Genomic DNA, 9,921 nt, shown 5'->3' with positions numbered 1-9,921 from the left:
TTAAGAGGCAAAAATAATACAAGAAACTTATTCGAATTAAATATCATAAAATTAAAGATAAAAATAATTTCTTTTATGGCTAAGATACAAGATTTAACGAGCTTAGCTCAAATTAAGCTCGGCGCATCTAAGGCTTGAAAATAGTCTTATTTATAACTCAAACTTAGCTCAAATTGAGCCGAGCTAAACCTTTAGAGAAATTTCAGCTTGACATTAATTTCTAAGTGTTACACCCCTAACTACTACTAGGATGTTGATTTGATTTAAAGTTTAACAACAAAGTGTGAGGGAAGAATTAAAAAAGATCATTAGACAAAATTCCATAGTAGTCAAATGACTATGCTGGCCATGATCTTTGATTAAATTTTTATTTCTCTTTTATTTTTAGTTTGGTGTACTTGAGACGCAACATCAACAACATTAGTCATAATTTAAGATTCATTCTTTTGTTTGTGGATCTCGTACTGTACTTTCTAGATGCCAAGAAAAAACTAAAGATTCACACATCTTTTTGAATGGTTCTAAATGTGTTTCAAGTGTGGTTTAGATTCTATGTATGACTTTCCAACTGTTTGGATGTGTATACTCCTTTCAATATTTGAACTCCTTTGACTTTGAGAAGTCTAATTTTTCTAGCAACTCGTCTCTTAACCTAGCCAGTCTAGTTATTTGAGATTGTATAATTATGCGATGAATTAATCCACCAATGGATTCAAATTGTAAGAACCTACTTAAATGAATTGTCCATATTTTTATCAAAAAAAGAGGAAAATTGTCAAAACTTATCCTATGTTTTGTTTTTAATATCGTAAATGATATTTATCATTTTAACTTCTGCATTTTATTATTTTTTTAGTTTTTCTAATGGATAATTACCATATAGATGAGTAAATTAATCATAAATACATTTGAATAAGTTTTGTAATATTAAAGTAAATATATTAGAGGAAGTCAAATAAGGAGTATTTTAGGTGTTTTATTTTAAAGAGTAATGTAATATTTTTCTATCCCCTTAGTTGTTGTTAATTAAGATGTTTTGAGATATTAAAAATAAATGTAAAAGTCCAATGATAAATCCATATGGCAGAATATGAACAATAATAAAATAAAAAAGGAGGATCTTTTTAATAAATTTTTTTAAAATCCTTTTCAAATTTATCTTTTGACATTGTATTAGAGTTTTTTGATAAGAAATTTTATTTTAAGATTAATTTTACTTAATCATATAGAACTATCACTATTTTTCACAGACATTCTCTAGATTATTTTATGTCCCACATATCCTATCCGAACTAAGAAAAATATTCACGACTACCCTTTAGATCAAGAAAAAAGTAACTATATGGACTCCTCAAACAAAATAAAAATGATTTAGGAGGATATATGTGATGAAAAATAAAGTTTAGAAAATATACTTGAAAAACAATAATAATTTAGAGAGTTTAAGTAAAATCATCTCTGATAGCTACTGCCAAATTAGTTTTTTCGGTAGCTAATACATTTACCATTCTTACCAACTCAAGTAGTAGTCAAAAGGGCTTATCATGTTATATTCTAGAGTTTGAATCACAACAATATCAGTTTAACTGGGACACCATTAAATTCTCACTTCTTTTAACAACAACAAATCACCAATCTTGCAAGTACTCATTTTTTTTGTGTCAAACTTGATGATTTCAAATATCTTAATTGGCATAGTTGAGGCTTAGAAGCTTGTCCATTGCATCTAGTTGTTAATAAAAATGAAGGAAAACCAACCACTATTATTATAAACTAATATGTCGTTCGACCAAATAAAAACCAATAAATGGTGGCATGGTTGAAAGCTACCTTGGTGGATGTTGTTTTATTTATCGTCTATACTCTATAGACTAAATACATGGCAATGCATATATTATTATATGATTTGTATTTTCATTTTATAATGACAGAATTGAAGTAACAACTAATTGTCATTTTTAGGCCAATCTTTAGATCCTGCAATGAAGTAGATGTTTTTATTAAAAGCCTTACGTTTAGATGTATACTTTACTAAAATTAAAAACATAAATTATTAGATATAGGGGTGTAAATGAGCCGAGTTTAAGCGAGTTGGACTAAGCTCATTGCTCGGCTCAAGAGATGGAAAAACTCAACTAGGCTCGAGCTTAAGCTCAATTCGAGCTAAAAAAATTTAGCTTGGCTCGGCTCATCTCTAACTCGATGAGGCTCGAGCTTGGCTCAACGGTTTGTGGTATTGCAAAAAAAGGAAATGGCAAAGGACATGATAAAACTCACTTGTCTTAAGAAGTTATCTAGGTAATTAAGAAACTATACAAATATTTGCTAATATGTTCAAAAGATGCTATATTATAGTTTTATGGACAAAATGACAGCACATCGAAATATTTCAGGCTTGAAAATTCACATCAAAGTGCTAGATCAATAGGAAGAATCAACTTAACACTTGCTATAAATTCAAATCCGAACTTTTCTCCTTACTCTAAAGTCTAAACTAATACAAGAAATCTTTATAGATACCTGGATGTGCCTAGGTGAACAGAAATCTATGAGCAAAAATTAGAATAAATAGTAGAGCTTGGAGCTTGGAGATGAAGATGGGTTTCGGTGGAGATGAACTCCATAGTGAAGGTGGAGATGGGTTTTGGTAGTGAAGAAGATGAGTTTCAGCTGAGAGAGTTTGGGGAGGAATATTAGTGAGGTTTATAGTCTTTAGTTATATACATTTCATACAATCCGTTGGATTTAAGATTCAATAGTTCTAAACCTATTATATATCTATATATAATATAATATAATAAATATATGAGCCTAATCGAGCCGAACACGAGCGAGCCAATGTTGGCTCGGCTCGGCTTGGTTCGATAATATATTTGAGCTCAAAATATTAGCTCGGCTCGCCTAACGATCCCATGGGCTTTCTTGACAGCCCTGATTAGATAGGTCATACATGCCATTTTTTTACTAGATTTTAAAATGTACATTGGTTTAATTGAAAGCGCATAGTCTTCACGTATAGTTTTAGGACACTATTTAATCTTTTTTTAACATTGTTGGGGCTAAATGAGTAAAAGAGGTCGAAAGTGTAATTTAAAATTTGAGTAAAAAACTGTTAATGTCTTGCCCAAAACATTGATCCAATAAAAACTCTGATTTGATGTATGATTAATTGAGATAAGGCCACTTGGCATTTGCTCCTATTTAAAAAAAAGAAGAAGAAGCAGCCTTAGCAATTGATGCACCTTAATTAGAGTGTAAATGAGCTGAGTTTGAGCGAGTTAGAGTTTCACTTGACTCGGCTCGAAATGAAAAATATTTTAGCTAAAGCTTAGTTCGAACTCGAGACAATCTGACTAATGGAGGCTCGAGCCTCGATTCACCCAAGTGTCCAACTTGCTCAGCTCGGTCCGAGTATGGCTCACTTCTAACTAGTTGATTTCGAGTAGCTTGCAAGCCATCAAGCTTTTTCACACCCTTGCACCTTATTAGTAGGTATTATTCTTTGTTCCATTATTCTTGTCTCACACTTAAGCATCAAATATAGTGATAATCATCTCCTAGATGATGATTTGGCCTCATTTATCATTTTGGACTTCACCACATTTACCTCCAATAATTTTGCTACAAAAAACTCCTCTTTTAAGCTTTTTAGAGTAATTAAAATATTTACATGGCATTAGAATAAGAGGCTTTGTGTTCGAGTTCCATGAGATCTACCTTATCAATTAAATAGGAAAACTTTCACCTATTTAAGTCATGCCCACATTTTTAGGCTTACATTTTTTAAATATTAGAGATACGAAATAATTGTTCACTAATGGCTTACATTTTTAGAGTAATCGGTGAATTAACATTAATAGTCATACTAATATTATGTTTATTTTAGTATAAAAGATTTATGTGACCTCAAAGATGGTGCAAAAATATCTTAATTGTCTAAGAGGGTCATCATCAATTTTGATGAACCGTAGTTTTCCATCTTGAAAAACTCTACTATAAAGTAATTATATACTCCAATACTCTCTACTAATTTTTAATAGCTTTTAATATTTTTTCAACTAATCCATCATAAGAAGAATTTCTATCAATTTTAATAAATTAAACATCTGAGCTTATTCTCAAAAAAAAAAAAAATTGCCTTCAAATAATATTCATAGCTATTAGAGCAATCAAAATAGTTTACTAATATTTTTAGATTATTTTTCCAAGATGGCTATGATACGGCACGAGACATAATACAAGCACAGTAAATTGAGATTTTAAATTGACCAACTAATGCACAGCGTAATTGGCCTCCATAAAGTAGTAGGATATATAGTGAACAAAGAACAAATAAAACAAATGCAAAATATTAGAAAATGTATGTCTAGACTGCGGATCATGAGGTGGTTTTTATATGCTGCAACAAACTGTTTAAACACCGGCTAAAAGTTTTAGCAGCGTATATGCAAATGTTATGAACCAGTTTGATTCGATTCGTAGTGGTTGAAGTGTCACAATAAATATGTTAGTCAGCATAAATAGTCACTGGCACATATATTTTAGCTAACAATTATTAACGCCGGTTAATATTTTTACTGTTAATTAATTAAATCGCCAAGCAAAATAGATGTACCAACTTTATGAAACGTTGGAAATATAATTTTACGCGACAGATTTATATGTTGCAAAATATTTATATTTTGACATTTAGATATGCCGACAAATATTGTCGTCGAACGTTTAGTAAATGCTGATAAAAGTTCTTTTCAGAAGGTTTATATATCAACATATATAAATGCTGGCATATGTTGCTTGGCTAGCATATAAACACACGAATAGAAAACTATTTTTTAGATTAACAAAATATTCAAAAGAATGACAAAATGACTTGTTATCTCTTCATTATAATTTCAATAATTTAATAAAGCATAACAAAGTTCGTCTTCGAACGAAGACATATATATGTTCAATATATAGATAAAAATGTATCATCTTAAACGGTCAATATTTCATAATTATAATTTTTACTGTAAATAAAAATATAACAAAACTGTCTTCCCAAATAAAATATATGTATCCAATTATAATAGAAATCTAGAAGTTTGAGATCCACGGTATTATTCTACTTCATTTACCCGTTTGTTTGAGCTAACTCACGTTCAAGAAAATGAACTCTTTCTCGTAGTAGTGCATGATTTTTCTCTATAACTTTTTTTGCAATATATGAAGATAAAGGTATATCTCGTGTTACATCCTTATAGTTGGGCCCAAAACCTAGTCCACGAGCACCATCGCCTCTTTTTGCATCAAATATTTGAGAATAGATGTCATTATGATCTTTCTCTTTTTCCACACCTTTTGGTTGGCTAATAGTTATTTTTTCATTTAGTACTTGCTGTTAAAATAAAGAAATAAAGAAAATTAATAGCATATAAAAAAGGTTAATATTAATATCTAAGTAGGAAATAAAATTATTAACTCACAATTTTTTCAGCATGTATATCTTCTGTACTCAAAGGTTACTCAAAGGTTCTAATTTTATGAACATGGGTAATCATAGCTCTCATTATATCTTCACTCTCTTTCTTTCATTGTTTTTAACATTAGCAATATAATTTATAAGAGAAATGCTTAAGTAATATATTAAATCTAAATGATTAAAATAACAATTCACCTTATCACAAACATAACCAAAGCTTTTTGAGTTAGCAATGTGTGTAATAGTTTGTTTTGCACGAATCATCTTGTTCTTCTCACAACATAAAATATAAATTTAATACAACATTTAAAACTAGCTAAATAAGATTGCAAATAAATTAAAAGAGTATTACCTTTTCTTCTTCACTATTCCAATAATTGACTAGGCTTACCCATTGTTGTGGTAGAACTCTAGGATCACGATCAGCAAGTCGGTCTTCATTATTGTCATGAAAATTAAAGTGACGTCCTTTTAGTTCACCTTTTAAATCCTTCCACCTATTTCCAAGAGCTTTCATAACCTATATTTTTTTTGTTTCATCAATATCATACTTTGACTATAAGAAATCATTAATCATGTATAAGTATACGAAAATAGATAACTTGAAAGTTAATAAAATATATTGTATATAACTGTTACATTAATTATGTCCCACATTCTCTCTTTTTATCCAATGACATTAACATTCATTTTTTAAATGTTAATAGAGCATCATAACTATTTCTTACAATTGTACTAAGAAAGCGAGTAAACTTAGAACCAATTATTTTAACTAGTTGATTATATTCATTAAATTGCACTTTTATCAACTAATCTTGCCCTTCTCTCAAAGACTAAATTTTCTAAAAATGAATGAATAACTTAATTCTTATGAAAATTAAATTATTTATTCAAAGATAATATTTCGATCCACCGGTGATTGATTTCTTGGTGAATTATAGAAAAGAAGAGATTTAGGTTAGCCAAATAGAATGTGTTGTCTACAAAGTGAATTTCAAGACCTTTGTTTATCTCATGCTTGTGTTACGAACCAGATCTGAAATAATTCGTTGCTCGGATGATTATGAAAATTTCTGACATTCGGGTTGGACCTCTGCCACATCTGATACTCTTCATTCTCTAGAAAGTAATAAATATATTAAATCAATGAACTATTTTTTGTGGTTGCTAGTCATTTGAATTATTTGGTGCATAGCTTTCTACATTAATAAGATCATTCAGAGGTATATTGCTGCTTCCGCTTGCCATAACATGCAACCTAATACTTTTTATCATTTTACTTCTAGTTGGCCTATTTTGACTACCACATAGCTGAGACTGAGATGTTTGTAATATAGGGTGAACTCATAAAGAAAGTTAAAACTTAATTAAGATTGGCTAGATGTCTTACATATTAGATATATTATAACAGGTGCAGAGCATGCGGTTTGCAGAATTCTACGAAGAGTATATAAAAAATATTGTTGCATTTCTTCTACAACTAAAATCCTTGCATTTTAATCTCATTTGCCTTATGAAATTACCTACGAGCATGATCAACATCTAACTAAGCCATTGAGGAGGGAGCTTTTCCCACTCCGCTTTTGAAGCTTTTGGGAGTGAAGTTACAGTCCGAATAATCTATGATATCCTAGGAATTATTGTTAAAAAACTCAGACAGATTGGAATCATTGATTTTGGCACCAACATTATAAACCAAAATGAAGCATTTAAGGGCATCTGCCCTTGTTGGATATGGCCTAGGGATAGAAGAAATGTGTTCTGATGGAGCCAGAATGCTTAATCTGGATGGAGAGCATGAGTACAAATCTTAATAGCAATCAGGTTGATGCTAGACATTGTTAAAATGTGCAGAGCTTATTGAAAGAGAAACAAAGAGGAAGAAAGGGAGAATGGTACGGGAGAATCCAGTTGGAAGAGGTTTCACCGGTGGCTGACTGTTAGAATATTAAGCTAGCCCATTTGACTAGTCAATTAGATTAATTGGCTAGTATAGAATTCAAGAAAAATGCTTTGGTTTTGAGGTGACTCTTAGTGCTTGTATACCTTTAAATGATAGTAATCTTTGGATTCTCTAGATGATGGAAATCAAAGAGTTATATATGATTACTAAGAGTCATATAGTATATCTAAGAGTCATGTAAACCACTATATATATGTGGTCTTATCTTGTGCAAGGATATGAAAAAAGTTTTTTATCTACTTCATCTTGTGTTAAGAGAACAATCTTCTTCTCTTAAGTTTACCATCACCTTCTCCTAACACTGACGAGTATTGCAACCAGTGAGGGCTTGAATCGCGATGGCTGCAACTAGCGAGGGCTGCGATATACTAAGAAGGCTGCAATTGGCGAGGGGTGTGACCGGCGAGGGGTGCGATTGGCGAGGGATGAGGCCGGCTAAGACTGCCCCTGGTGGCTAGATTGAAGAATTGTTGAAGAGGAAGACGTTTAGTAATTGGGAATTGAAGATATATCGCATGATTTGGGATATACGGGTTGCCTTTTCTACGTGCGATCTGTGATTGACTGTCAGAGGCACTCGAGACAACTAGGTAGTCCTTGGTAATGAAGCCGAACCCTATCGGATTAGATGAGTCCTAGAAGGTTCCATTAGAATTTAGTTTGAATTGCCCAATTGTAGGCTTCATTCAAGAAGATCAAGCTCGAGTATCTTTAGGCAGGCTCATTAAGGCCTATGTAGAGTCAGTCTCATAGGATTCGAGCTTAAGGGCAAGAGAATGATGAACCTTATATTATACCTGACGGACAACATACCTTATATGATGTATATATACATCTTTTAGTGAGAAATAATACAGATCATTATTCCTAACATCGCCCTTGTTGCCCATTGGCGTAGAGCGACAATGTTGTGCTTGATACTCTTCATCTCCTTGAGGGATTTGATGATGATGGCATCTGCAAAGGGAATGACTTAGCTTTCACTTCCTTGCTCTTTTCAGCCTTGAGTGTTTCATCATTCTTTTGCTTATTGTCAGCAGCGTCGGCGTCTACCTTGCCCTTGGCAGCATAAAATAGAGAAGTTGGACCTGTTCGTCTTTCTTCTACTTTCCCTCTGAACGAGATCGATCACTATCTCGAGATGTTATGCTTGTAACTATGATTGATTGGTCATATTAATCCGCCACTATGGAAAGTGTTCTTGATGATCATGATCTTTCCAATCTTCGTAATAAATCTAATCTTGTGTCCATTGATGTCTCTAAAGAATAAGCTACTTTGGAAGCTCGTGATCGTCGAGTTCAAGCATACTTACTTGCCTCCATTGATAAGGCTCTTCGTCTGGATCTCATTTATTTTACCATTGCAGCTTATCTTTGGTGCTACCTTCATTTCTTATTTTATCGAGTCTAGTGATGCTCGGGAGTATCACATTATATGTAGTGCTCAAATTTAACAGTAAAATGAATTATCCATCCATTAGTTCTATAATCTCATGCATGATAAATCTAAAATTTCTCAAATTTATTAGATTTTTACTTTTATAATTTACACTCAATATCAAAAATGTATTAAAATTTTTAGGTCTGATTATGCTCGAGAGTACACCTCTCTACTATGCGTTCTATTTTTCATTCTCATGGCACTCTCTTTTAGTAGTCATGTCCATGTACTCATGAGCAAAATGATGAAGTAGAACGAAAGCATCGACATGTATTATAGACTACTCGTTCTCTTTTTCTCAGTTCTTATGTTCAATATTCTTTTTAATCAGAGGCTATTTTGACTTTAGCTAATCTTATCAACCTCATGCATTCTCCTCTTTTACGTGACCATTCTCCACATGATGTTCTTTTTCTGTTAAGCCAAATTATAGTCATCTTCGTATTTTTAGATGTACCTACTTTGTCCTTCTTCCTGCCAATGAATATAACAAGTTATCTGCCAAGTCTATACGATGTATTCTTCTTGAATATAGTCTCGACGGATCCATATTGTTTGTCATGTTATTATTTATAGAAAATACTACTTATTATTCTCATGAGCCTCAAGATCTTTCCTTTCTTGAACCGACATCTTCTCCTTAAATTCCTCTTGAACCCTTGCCTACTCCCAAGGAGTCTAGTGGTCATGATGCCCCTTCTTCACATCTTCCTCATATTACTCAAGTGTACTTTTGACAAGTCAGTCCCATCTCTTCTACATCGAGATCTCCAATTGTTACTCCTGCTCCACCTCTACCTACGTCTTCTCCCATTGTTTGTACTATAGGTCTTCATTGTTCATAGCGTGAGCATCGCTCTCCTTAGAGATATGGTTAAGTAGATGTTGCGTGCTCTTCTATAGAGTTTCATGTTTTTTTAATAGATCTTCGTGCAGAACATGAGCCTAGTTCTTATCAGCAAGCTAATGTTCATCTGTTTAGCAGCGTGTTATGGTTAAGGAGTTCCAAGCCTTTGAGCATACTTAGACATGGGATATCATTCCATTGTCGAGT

The sequence above is a fragment of the Typha latifolia genome, chromosome 15, assembly GCF_019914945.1.
Source record: "Typha latifolia isolate L0001 chromosome 15, TyphaL0001v2, whole genome shotgun sequence".
In the NCBI taxonomy this organism is placed as follows: Eukaryota; Viridiplantae; Streptophyta; class Magnoliopsida; order Poales; family Typhaceae; genus Typha; species Typha latifolia.
The sequence above is the reverse complement of the archived record's forward strand: the minus strand, read 5'-3'. Positions refer to the sequence as shown.